Here is a 13,014-nt window from a genome sequence, read left to right on the forward strand (position 1 = left end):
TTTGTAGCCTGGAGTCAAATGAGCTAAAGTAAAATTATGTGACTTGGCATTGAAAATATATTACCTCAGCTGCCAGAACGGATTTAGCAGAATATGTGCGCAGTTCGTCACTTCTTCCACAACTGCCTGCATGCACACAAAGGGGTATGACAGCCCCTGAGTTATGAGGGGCCATTCTCGGGGCTGTGATGGATTAGATTGTTTTATGCACTGACTTAAGATCTCATTTCCTGCAACATTCACAAGTGCTTTCTCCACGGCTGAATAGAAACCTGTTCTGTCCTATGTACGTTGCCCTCCCTTGTTAGCCAGCAAAACTATAGATGTGGGGAATTCACGCTAGAAAGAGCTCCCACTTGCTCAGGGATTCAGGCAAAGTCTCCAACCAGGCTGAGACATCTCAGAAGTGACAAGCAGGTTCTTCCCAAGCTTTTTATTTAGTCCTCATCCATTTACTCTAAAACGAGGGGAACAGTTGCTCGAGGTGAGAGCAGAGTGGGAAGCAAATTCTAATCACAACCCTGACAGGTCTCACTGCAAACCTTCGAACACAGAGCTCCTGCTGTAACCAGAGGGACGGCGGGACAAACGCTCCACCTGGGGCTCCCTGCACATCGCTAAGCTCCCCTCTCACCAGATGCTGCGGTCCGAGGAGGTGCGAAAACTGGCTGTGGGATGGGTGCTACCAAGTCACAAGTGCCACAGACACACAATACCAGCCCAGCCGTGCTTCTGCTGGCTGCAGCGCCAACTTGGGGCATTTTCAGCCTGCAGGTTCTCGGCTGCACTTCTTGCTCCACTACAAGCTGCTTTCTACTCTGCCTGCTCCACACCGACTGTCTGCAGGGGCACGCTGTGAGATACACCCAGAATTACTAAGAACTATCCATTTTTGAACTCGGACATGGCAAAACTTTTTTTTTTTTTTTTTTTTAAACTTGCCTTTGCCACCAAACCACCCTACCCCCAGCACTGACAGACTGTGCAGGCCCAAATTCAATCACAAGCCTGGCACTGCACAAAGTGCCAGACCAGGTCTGATCTATCCTCCTGGAGCCAGCAGGCTGGCAGGAAAAATAGAGAGCCAGCGCAGCTTCCACACTGCACCCTGGCAAGCACATCCACAACAGATCCAAGTCCAATTTGTACCGTGGGCAAGCTGGTCGTGCACAAATCTGCTGCTGGCAATAGCTGAACCGCAGCCCAAATGGCCACACGTGAAACGGGAGCAACTTCACTCTCTCCTTTGCTGTGAAGATTAATTTCAGCTATTAAAGCATCCACAATTTTAACTGTAATAACCTGACATAGTGCCGCTAATATTCTTAAGTCCTAGAAACTCATCAACTACATTAAAATTAATAGAGATGGGAAAACACGAGCACGTAGCAGTTCTTGCATCATGCACTGACAACCAATCAAATACCATAAGCGCATGCTAACACACAATCGCAGGCTAATCAGCTGGATTTTCCCCGTTCTCTTTGCTTGAGCTGTATCATAATAGAATCTATGAACTGCAAGTTTCCTGGTAATTAATCTTTGAACTACTTGTTAACTTAAAGTGTGAGTTGAATATCAAGTCAAACGTGTTTGCAATCACTGTCTTCAATAAAGGTATGTGAAAAAAAAATATTAACAAACAGAATGAAAAAAAGACCCAAACCAAAACATGTAGTATGATCCTGTCTCGACCTAAATAAGTGGTGAAATAGAAGAAATAAAGTTAGCACTAAAATAATCTCTTGACAAGTTCTGGCCCAAAGGTACCCTAGTGCAACCCTAGCTAGAGGCTTCCTTCAGCAATACAAGGCAGCCACCAAAAGAGCTGCACTTTGGAGAAATCACTAGGCTTTACACTGTAAACCTGACATGCATGATAAATAAATACATAAATGTATTTATTTTTGAAGTGTTAGATTTGGGTTAGGGGGGGATGTTATTTTTTGGCCTGGTCTCTGGCATAGCTGAGGAAAGGGAGAACACACACACAGACACACACACACACCTCTTCTTCATACATTTTTTAAATGTTAAGTTGGCAACAACAATATTAACAACAATTAGCACAGGAAGGTATCTGGGAAAATCTAACACACTTGCAGAGAGCTGCCCAAGAAAACCAGGCTGGTTTATAAAGAGGGATCTGGGAGCGTGAGCGAAGAGACCTTGATACCAATTTCCATGGAACATGAAAAGTCTGAAAACTCCCCCCATATTTTTGAGCAATGCTGGAGACCAGAACACTGAGCTAATGTTTTCTATCATTAATATGTCTTTCATATGTTACTAGTCCATCATTTTTCTGTACATGTGCTATAAAACAGATTCTGAAACATGTTTGTCATTTGCATTAACAAGAGCTCCGTTCTATACATATTTAATAGCCCAAAATATACCAAGGAATCCAAAGTCTAATTTTAACCCACCTGTTTCCCACCCCCTCTTTCTGCCTTTCCACCACACTTCCTAACTGCTTAGCTCAGGGCTCATTGGATTCAATGGAAATTTTTCTGTAGAGTCCAATGAATACTAGGTCCAACCATAAGACAAAAGTTAATCAGCTTATTTCTAGTTAGCATGCACTTAATACTGAACACATGGGCAACAGATTTGCTGAAAATATAGATTTAAGCAAGGGCTTAAATGCCTCCTTGAACCAGGGTCTATATGAAAAAAATAATAAAAATCCTAAAAAAAATCCTGCATGTCTACCAAAATATCCGATTGTTTCAAGAGGCCATTCAACTTACAGTTGGTAATTCTGGAAAAAACATTATAGATGTAAACCCAAGGAACAGATTCAGCTGTCCATCAGTATGCACTTACGGAATGCGAGCATAACCAAGGGATATACACCAAATCGTTTGTACACGTCTTAGGAGCGTAACAGAGAGCTCTGGAGGCAGGAGTATCTAACAAAATTGGTGGAACAAACTGACATTCGGTGGGCTGTGCTAATGAAATAGCTCATTTATTGCTGTGGTTACAATGGCAGACCAGAAACTCAGGTGTGGAACTGCCAAAGTAACACGTTTACACGCAACTAGAAGCGAAGTGGCAGCACGGCTCCACACGGAGTTGGCTGGCTTTTTTTCCCCCGGTTTATTTTTCTTAATTCCCTTTTCTTCTATTGGGTCTGACAAAAATATCCCAACAGTACACACGAACAAAAACTTCTCTTTTTTGGGAAGAAACACAGAGCTCTGTTCTGCACCAGGACTGCTCTGGCCATGACTGGGAGCGGGTGGGTCATGGCGTGGGGCGACAACCTGCCGACACAGCACACACAGAGTGCCCGTGCAAATCCCTTCCTCTGTAAGAGGATAACACTTGGGTTTTTATTTGTGTTTTGTTGTTGTTCTCTCCCATCAGAGAAATGACGAGCTGAGCTAAAGTCTCATCATTTCTCATGTGATTTGAAATATATTATGTGCGTAATACAAACATTGGTGTATTGCCACGAATGTTATTTATAATATCCTATATTACTATAATTATATTACTATAGTATCTTATTAAATGCAAAGAGATATGTCTAGTTGCAGTGTAGTTATTAGATGTTCAATTTCAATTGATTGTCAAGAACATAGTCATTAAGACTAAACATCTGTTTAATAGGTATATCTTATTACATAGTTGTACTTAAGTCCACAGGCAAAATCTGATTTAACATGAGACATAGTTTAAATAAACTAATTATGCAAGCATGATCTAAAACCAAGCTAAACATGGACCTTTGAAAATGACACATGAATTTAATCAAAGCCAGGGCCTCAAAGTGAGCAGAACTTAACCACCGGACTGAGTCATGCACATGTTTTGATTTCACAGCTGAAACCAGTAAAGCCAGCACCCTCTGGGGGCTTCCTGACTCAACGGTGCCTCCCCCACCCACAGATTACAAAGCAGCAAGTTGTCTCTTTGTTTCAAATTACAGGAAACATCGCTGTGCTTTGTTTGGGAAAGTGCAAGCCACCACCTCTCCAACAGTAGTGAAGTCTCCAGGGGCTTGATCTGGGATGCTCAGGCCCAGTTTGCTGGGATGAAGGCAGAAGGGGCTGACCCTACCCAAGCACAGCAGGTGCTTCCACAACGCCCCCTCGCTCAGCCAGCCCCCTTCCATGCGTCCCAGCTGCACCTGAGCATGAGATGCAAGACCCCTGGCAGACCCCATCCAGTGCAACCCAGATGCAGTTTTATTATGGGCACAGACCAACTCCAGCGAGTGAAAACTTGGGTGTGTAGGAGGAGGGCGTACCTGGCACCAAGTAAAGGTATGGCAGGAAGATGCACTCCTGCTGCTCAGAGAACCAAGCTGTGTTCCTACAGCCCATGATGGAGGGTACAAAGCAGATCCAGCAGCATCACATACTGAAATTCCTTGCTGGAGCAAGAAAAGCCTGGTCTTCTTTGTCTTCTGCTGTCTTTAGGAATGAAAGGGAATAAATCACATACTTGCATCCAGGAAGACTGAAAGGTGTTTCTACAAACTCAAAGCAGATCTCAGACAGGACTCACTAATATTATTCCCCCTTTTATTAACAGCCACACCATCAGCAGGCTCCGCACTGAGCCTCCAGGGAAATAACCCTACGTGCCTTATTGGCGGTGGGAGATCGGCTGAGCCTTTCGATACACCCGCTCCTTGGTTCTTTCAATACTTGATGATTTTCTCAAGAACTCCAGCTTATTGCTGCATGAGAAATAGAGTTGGTCAGGAAACCAGATATCAGCTCCATTAAATTACTTAAGTTTTGGAATTTTTTCCATCTGGAGTCAGAAATCAGCTCCATGTCACGGAATTGAAACTCAGCTTTAATATTGAAATATGTCATTTCCAGAATGAGTTACAGTCTCTCCGATATCTAAATACCTTCCTAGAGGATTGCAGTGAGTGAAGCAGCCTTGGTCACTACAGCTCAAGCCTGACAAAATTTTCATTGGCTTCAGCGTTGCCTGTCACTGCCAAGCTGGGGTGAAACAGCTTCGCAGTAATTTTGCCATTACTACCCAGTGCTGAAAAGAGCCATGCTCATTTTTGAATCTGTCGCAGCCATTTGGCAATTAAAGACTTCAGAGATACAAAAGCTGATGAAACCCAAGGGTCGTGGGCAATGTGTCAGGCTGGAGGGGAGCTGGGAGCCCAAAAAAAGCATTTTACCCCCAGTTCCAGCACCCTACCTCAGGGCTATGTTGATGTTCCCTGACCCTCTCCTCTCACCTCCAGCAGGCCAGCGACTTGGCCAACCACAGCGACCAGACAGGACCGACTCTTTGCCTCACCTTTGGAAATAACTGGAACGCAAGACGCGATGCCCCCATCAGAAAGCGAGCCAATTCCTAACAAAACTTGTTTGTTTCCCATTGGAAGTTCTCAAAATTGGGTAGTTTTTTATAAAACGTTTAAATGTATCAAGTCAGTGAGTTCTAATGGATGAAAAAAAAAAGTATCCTGGAGATTTTTTTTTTCAATTGATTTTTTTTTTTCAATTGACATTATTTTTTCCGAACAGCTTCATCTTCTTAAAGAACCTAAGTCTAGTACTACGGCAGTGCAGAAAACCTCAAGAAGAAAAATGCGAGTGCACCCTATTGATACACAGGCCAGAAAAACGTCAAATTTTTGTTCTCATGGTTTTTAATTGCTTGGAGATGGCAGTGCTGGCAATTGATGCTATGGAATGCTACTTCTTTTCCCACATCTCAGTAATTGTTCTAATGACCTCCTTGCAACACGTTGGTGGAAATGTCAGGAGATTTCATGACAGATATAAAATTCATGTGATTGCCAGTAAAACAGTATAAAGACTCCAAAAAATATCCCACAAATATTTCCCCACATTTTTTAATGTAGCCATGTCAGGACTACTTGCAAGCTTTTGTATTTGTTACAGAAATTGGGTGCCCACATCCCATCAGAAGACAGGGCTTCCAAAAATCAAGATATACTTTTCTATAGCTTTAGAAAACAAATATTAGGCTCAGATTCGCCAAAACTGTGCCTTTTAGACTGCAACATATAATAAACGCTAAAGGCAAACGTATTATCTGAACTATAATGGCTGTGTTTACAAAAAAAATAGTTTCCATTGATCTCTCTCCACCCATGACATTAAGCTCATTAAGGATCCCAATTTTACTGCGTTCCAACCTGCTACTCTATCATGGTGAAGAGAAATAACACAATAACATACAGAAACTCCATCCTGTCATGAGCAGGTTCCCCCAGCTACACAAGAGGGGGTATCTCTGTGTTTCTAACTGGAAGTGAAAGAAGCCATTTATACTAGGTACATTACACAGCCCAATTCCCAAATAGCTGCTTGTACGGTAACATATACAATAAAGCTACCTCGGGCTCAAACTTGCCACTGTGGATTACTTAGCATTTTCTAGCTGGTTGAGAGTTTTTTTTCCCTGTAGATTCTCTTTGTTCAGTACAGGGCCCCCAACCAGACAGCCTATCAGCACCCTCAAACTGGTTCAAGGTTCTTTTTTTTTTTTTTTTTCTCCCCAAGTCCTCACATCAAACCTCCTCACTTCTTTTTAAGCTCTCTCTTCATTAAAAAATAAAAAATTCCCATCCACATCGCAAAGCCACTGTTTCCTGTGCTCCCAGTGCCTTTCCACATCAAGGCCAAGCGTGGCGATGAATCTCTTGCATTTCCTTGCTGCAGCTCCAGCTCCAAGGAGTTTTAAGCTAGCCGTACAAAACACTCGGTATGCTTCCTGGCTCATTCCAGGAGCAGTCAGCGAGTTCGGCGACACCTCAGTTAAATAAATGAGGTTGCTCTACCCGAGGGTTTGAAGTCTAACCGCTAACCTAAATGGGTACTTCTGCTGATCTCACTGGAAGCATTCGGAGGTGGCAGAGCCATGGGTGCTCTCTGTGGGAGTAAACTAACACTAAACCCATGTCCAGGCAGACACTCAGAGGCAGCCTTTACAGATTTAAGCCCCAGTCCCTCAAACAGACCCATTCAGGCAGCCACTTCTGGGCATAGCATCACTGAAGTCAGCTGCATTTGTACAAAGCTACAGAAACCTAATCTAACTAGAAAAACACTGTGACTGGCCCAACATTTCACAAACTTTTACTATGCCTTGTTTTTATTATTTTACCTTCTCTCCAGTATAAACAAAGCTGGCAGGAAAGCCTGTATATGAAAGTTTGAAATCCCATCCTAGTCCTGGGTCATTTCAGATGTCCTTGTTTCGTGCTTTGGGCCAGTCGCCATCATGTGCCAGCACTTTGTTTCCAAACGTGAAGAGCCTCTGACCTTCAGGAGAGCTTTCCGTACCTGCAGCTGGATCTGATCGCTAGGACCTGGCTCACCCCTGGCAAAGATGGGCTCAGGCCTTGGATTAACAACCGGCATCCGTCTGCGGCCCAAACAGCCTGCCACGATTAATGTGCTCCCAGTGAAAACCATAGGAACTGAAAATGATTTGCAACTGATTCATTAAAACAGCATTCATCATGATAATTGATTGGTTAATTAATTATGGCTATAATGCGGATGTCATCTGTATTTCCATAGGAATTCCTTGGTAGCTTTAGAATTCGCTCATGGACGTCGGGCTGGCCCCCAGCGCCGGCCGTACCGCAGCTCCTGACAGCGGAGACTTACACCTCCAGCCGAGAAAGTGTGTCCACGGAGCTCTGCTCTGCGAGACGGGTCATTATTTTCCTGTCCTATGGCAGAATTACTTCAGCAGCGGCCCCACCTCAGCCTCCTGCAGAGCCCCTCATGACTAATCTGTTTGTGCTTCAGCCGCGACGCAGCCCCATGCAGCGGGTCAGCACAGGAGCCGCAGGTTCCTCTCGGCCCGCACCCAGCCTGGCCAAACCAAACAGGTTTCAGTTGCACAGTAGCTGTCCTCTGGGAGATGGATACCGGTGAGGGTGCCAGCACCCACCGCACAGCGGCACGCAGGAAGGAGTGTTACAGAGCAGGAGATGCAGGGGAGTACCTGATCTTAGGAAAAATGCCCAGGGATCTCCCGTGTGATGTGCACTGAACACGACCAGGTTTTTAAGGTTCTCGTGTTCTGAAAGATGTTTGCGTGGGCAAAATGCATGTCTTTTTGGGTTATGAAAGAAAAGAAACCTTTTAGGTTATGAAGTGCCCGCTGCCCAAGTGTTCGTTATACTGGCAGACGGCGCTGTCAGCTGCTCGAAATCTCCACCATTAGCCTGGTTACGCTCTAGTCCAGGACAGGTTTAGGAAGTTGAACTCAGCACAGAGCAGACACAATGCCCGAACTCACCTGAAAGCCTTACAGCTCCCGCAGCCATGCCCACAGCAGGGATGTTCTTCTGGCTACGATCTGACAGAGCACAGCGAGTTGGTGGATTCATTTCCTAACTCTGCCACAGGCTTTTACGCATGGCCATGAGCAAAGCCTTCCTTTGTGCTCCAGTTTTCATCTCTGAGACAGAAACGATGGCAACTCTCTCCAAGGCTACGGAGAAGATGCACTCACAATATTAATAACTAGGAAGTGCTTAGATATTACAGCTTGGGGGGACACAGGCATACCCGGAGCAGTGATCTGCAAAGAGCAGCACAGAGCAAAGAACTTGCTGAGGCTTCGTTCTCCTTAGGTCTTCCTGTTAACCACCCTCCTTTTTACTTTTAATTATTATTATTATTTTATTTTATTGTAATCTCATGGTGCCATCAGCACTCCTGGAGTATTCACGCACAGGACAGGCGGATACCTTCGGCTGCATTCTGAGCTGCACAACAGCAGCGTCAGCCCACGGACTTCACATACAGCCACGGCAACCCACGGCAACCCTCGCCCCTTGAAGATCTGGCCCAACACCTTCTGGTTCTCCCACAGCCCTGAAGAGAGAGGCTCCTGCACAAGAGGAGCCTGGGTGGCAGGGTGGGGAGGGAGGCGTCACAGCACAGACCCTCCCCGGCTCCTGGCAGCGCTCCCGGCGCCGCAGCGCTCGCTCTCAGCCGAGCAAAACCCTCCGAGGTGCAGCAGGTGTGCAGGTCCATCCCGCCGCACTTTGTCAGGAGGGCTTTGTTTGAATTCTACTTTAAAAGGGGGGAGTAAATACAGATGAATAAATGCTGTCCCCTTTTCACCTCCCCCTCCATCTCTTTGTGGGATAAAAACCACGCCAGGAGATGGAAAAGCTTTCTGAACTGGTAGCCAAAAAGCACGGGAGGACTATCAGAGCTCTCCGACGCCAGATGAGGGACGGGGGGTGTCTCTGATTTACCATTCCCGGTCTCTTCCTTTGTTCTATCCTCACCTCGACTGTCAGCTGTTTTGAGAAGGGGCTGGCAGTCGGGGGGAGAGGAGGAGAGGCTGGTGTGCGCGTATCCAGTTCAGGCTGGTTCCTGGCTCAGGGAAACATTTTATTGGATTTGTTCCTCTTTGATGCTGATTAAGCCCATGGGGTAGGAAAAAAGCAAAAGAGAGGGGGAGTCTGGGGGGAGGGGAGAGATGCAGTTTCCCCATGGCTGTGATGTTTTTAATTTATTATTAACCATCTCTCATGCGTTATCTGACAACTCTGTTGAATTCTGGATGCACAGGCAGGCAGTGCCTGCATTTACAGTTTTCCAGGGTGTGCGTCCCCAGTCTCCCTGAATCAAAGTCCGCGTTGTTCAAGGAGTCAGTTTTGTAGATACTAATTTAAAACAAATAGTTTACTGGGGAATTAGTTCCGTAGGAGTATAGGCCAGGATTGCACAAGGCAGACCTCGGCGATAGCCCAGGAGCACACGGCAAGACAAACCGTGGGGTGGAGAGCACAGAAGGAATCCTGCAGCAAAGCACACTCAGAATGGCCCAGCCTGTACATCCAGCTTCCCTTTTTTTTTCTCCTACCAGGCCCACAAAATGGCTGGGCATCCCCAGTCTCTGTATTCTCACTTTACGCCTTCTCACCTCAGCAATATGCTTACCCTTCTGGATGGCCGTCCGGCAGGAGGGCTGCAGAAGCTATGCATTTCCCCAGCTCAGCCATGCAACAGTCAGAACCAGCTCGGTTTGTTGCACAGAAAACAGAGACCGAGAGATTTGAGTCTTCTTCTCCATCGGCTTACACAGCCATGCACAAACCAAGATGAAAAAGCTCTCCGAGCACCCCAGGAAAGAAGCAGCACGCCGATCAGGTGGCATATCCCACACTTAGACATGACTGCAGCCTGCCGTGCCATAAACCCAACCTGTAGCTCCACTTCTGCCAGCCACCAGTTGGTGATCCCAGCAGGTAATGCTGAACAATTATTTCTACACAGCCAATGAACACCAGCAATTTGTTCCCGACACCTCTTCGAAGAAACTGGGAAAGGCTACAAGCTAATTCTGTGGTTATTGAATGAGCAGATATAGGCACTGATGCTCATTATGTTTTGTGCTGCACTGGTTACCAGCTCTCCAAGACAAAGTCCTCTTAGAAATCAGCTTTCATTTTTATTTTTATTTTTTTCAGAAAACCTCAGCTGAAGTGAAACAAGATGTAGCACAAGAGAATGCCAGTTCGAGCTAGTGCAGCGTACTAAGCTGCAAGGTCAACATCTCTGAACATCTTGTTACATGCTAGCCCCAAACAATAACTAATTCATACCAAAGACCACCACAGCTGATATAAAGAGGTCTGTTGTAACACAGACCGCTCTCCATCCTTGGGTCAAGCCGCATTTCTCCTTCCATTAGCCCGCTACCCTGATATTCGTGAATTACCAATTGTTGAGAACCAGAGTTGGTGCAAGGACATGAGGTTAATGACTTGCAAGACGCTCTGCTAATGCTCTTAAACACTGCCATCTCCTGGGAGAGAGGAGACAGCACAGTCCTTCCTCTTTCCTCAACGAGTTGTGTTACAAAGTAGGACTTGACACCATCTAGGTGGACATGGGCAGCTCCACCACTCAGCAGGGCTCCGGCCAGAAGGAGCCAGTCATTAAGGCAGGCAAAATCCAAAAGTGACACTCTTATTGTATCTATCAATGAGATCCAGCTACCAACATGCTCAGTTAAAGGCTATTTTTCCAGGCCACCCAGAACACGGTGCCATACAACGCCATGCAATTTTGTGAAGTGCGCCGATTTAACGCACTACGGAAACGAGCGCCAACGCGGTCTCCTTAAGGCCCACCTCAGGGGAAACCAGAAAAATAAATTTCACTTGACCCCAGGCTCCTCCACGAGTATTACTCCCCAACCGTCAATATCTCTGTTGGCAAAACCCTTCACGCCGTGTTTTATCTTATTGCTAAAAATAAATCACTTGTAAATTGTTTTATAAATTATGTATAAGAAGAGACCTCATAGTCTAAGAAGAGCTACCAGTGTAGTCTACATGATAAAAAAAAGAATTAAAAGGATCTCCAAGGGTGGGAGGGGGAAGGGAATGGAGCACTTTTATAAATAATATATTCAGTGGCCAAAGAAAGTTATCACCTTTTATGAAGTGTTTGGGATTCATTATGCATAAAAAGTGCAGCACCGCTTCCCGTGCGCGTGAGAGCAGGATGTGATTATTAAGCATTACAGCCACCAACTAAGTGATTATTGGTGTCATCATTTGTTTATCTAACCAAAACCTAGTCTGCCACCTCTCATCAGTGGAAACAAACAGCTGATGTGTTTGACTAGTGCCAAAGGAACACTGTCGGTTATTCACAGGAAGATGATGTCCCCATCATTGTGGGTTTCATTTGGTATTCATTGTAATAGCACTGATCCTAATGAATTCATTTGGTATTCATGTGGATGTCACATGTATTTCCAGAGATGTTCTGCTGTAATTTAGCATGGGTTAATGGACACCTCTATTAAAGTGTTATTGAAAGTTTGACATTCAAATAACCCAGTTTAAAATCAGACAAACCTAGATATTAAAGCTGAAGGGAGAATGGGGGGAGGGAATTAGAGTAAGAGGAGAGACTGAAATGCCATCTCAAGACAGTAACATTTATCTGCCTGCTAGGAGGAACAAACCTGTCCTGTCCATTCCTTCTTCCTTCCTCCCCCCAACTAACCAAAGGCAGAGCAGCGACTATTTGAGGAGACCCCGTGACGGGGCCACTAGTCCCACCTGGCCCAGAGCTCCCATCACAGTCCGCTTGCTGTGTTAGCCTGCAAAACACTATGCTGGGGGAGGGAAGAGTCTTTGGGAGCACAAAAAAACGCACCCAGTGCCTGACAGCTCTTCTACTGGCTTTGGCAGGGTAGGAAGGGAGGCATCCCACCTCGTCTTTGACCTTACAACTCTGAATGCATCACTAGGACCCCGGCACTGAGGCTGAAATGAGCAGAAGCACTTCTACTTTTGAGGTTCTTCAACTCTGAAAATATTTTTTCCTGCAGTCCAAACTCAGTAAACAGATGACAAGGATGGCAGGATTAGTGCGGAAAGAGGTCTAGTATTTTGTGACCTAAATGTGCTACTGGACAGAGCAAATGTCCTGCTCACTTCCAAGAAGGCACAAACAGGTCACATCCGTATTGCCACAAGATCTGGATACGGCCCAGAGAAACACCAAGCTAGTATTTCTATAGCCCAGTGTTTCTCTCATCATGGTTAGTCTTTCTCTATAAAGAAATTATCTTGGTTTTCTCAGCAGTTTGTCCCACACACTTCCGACAATGCAGAAATCAGCCCTTCCAGGTAGAGTCCCCGGAGTGCTTTTAGGGACTCGGAACACACTAAGCCTATAATGCACCCCTCACGTGTGCTCCTGCGGAATATATGATGATAGACTTGTGGCATGTGTATAGGTTTTGCTCACATTCATTCGGGATGACCTGCACAGATATTATGATTTTGACCAAAAGGAAAGTCTGCATGGGTGAGTAATGTGACCAGCCCAAGCATGATGCGAATCTCAGCGCCATACCACACAATCACATTATAACCACACGTGCAGCCCATATACAGCACTTGTTTATGTTAGACACAGAGGCAGTATACCACATACTTGGCAACATAATCATCACATAAACTGATATTTCACCAACCATGAAATAAATTGTAAG

The sequence above is a fragment of the Oxyura jamaicensis genome, chromosome 20 (assembly GCF_011077185.1).
Source record: "Oxyura jamaicensis isolate SHBP4307 breed ruddy duck chromosome 20, BPBGC_Ojam_1.0, whole genome shotgun sequence".
Taxonomy (NCBI): domain Eukaryota; kingdom Metazoa; phylum Chordata; class Aves; order Anseriformes; family Anatidae; genus Oxyura; species Oxyura jamaicensis.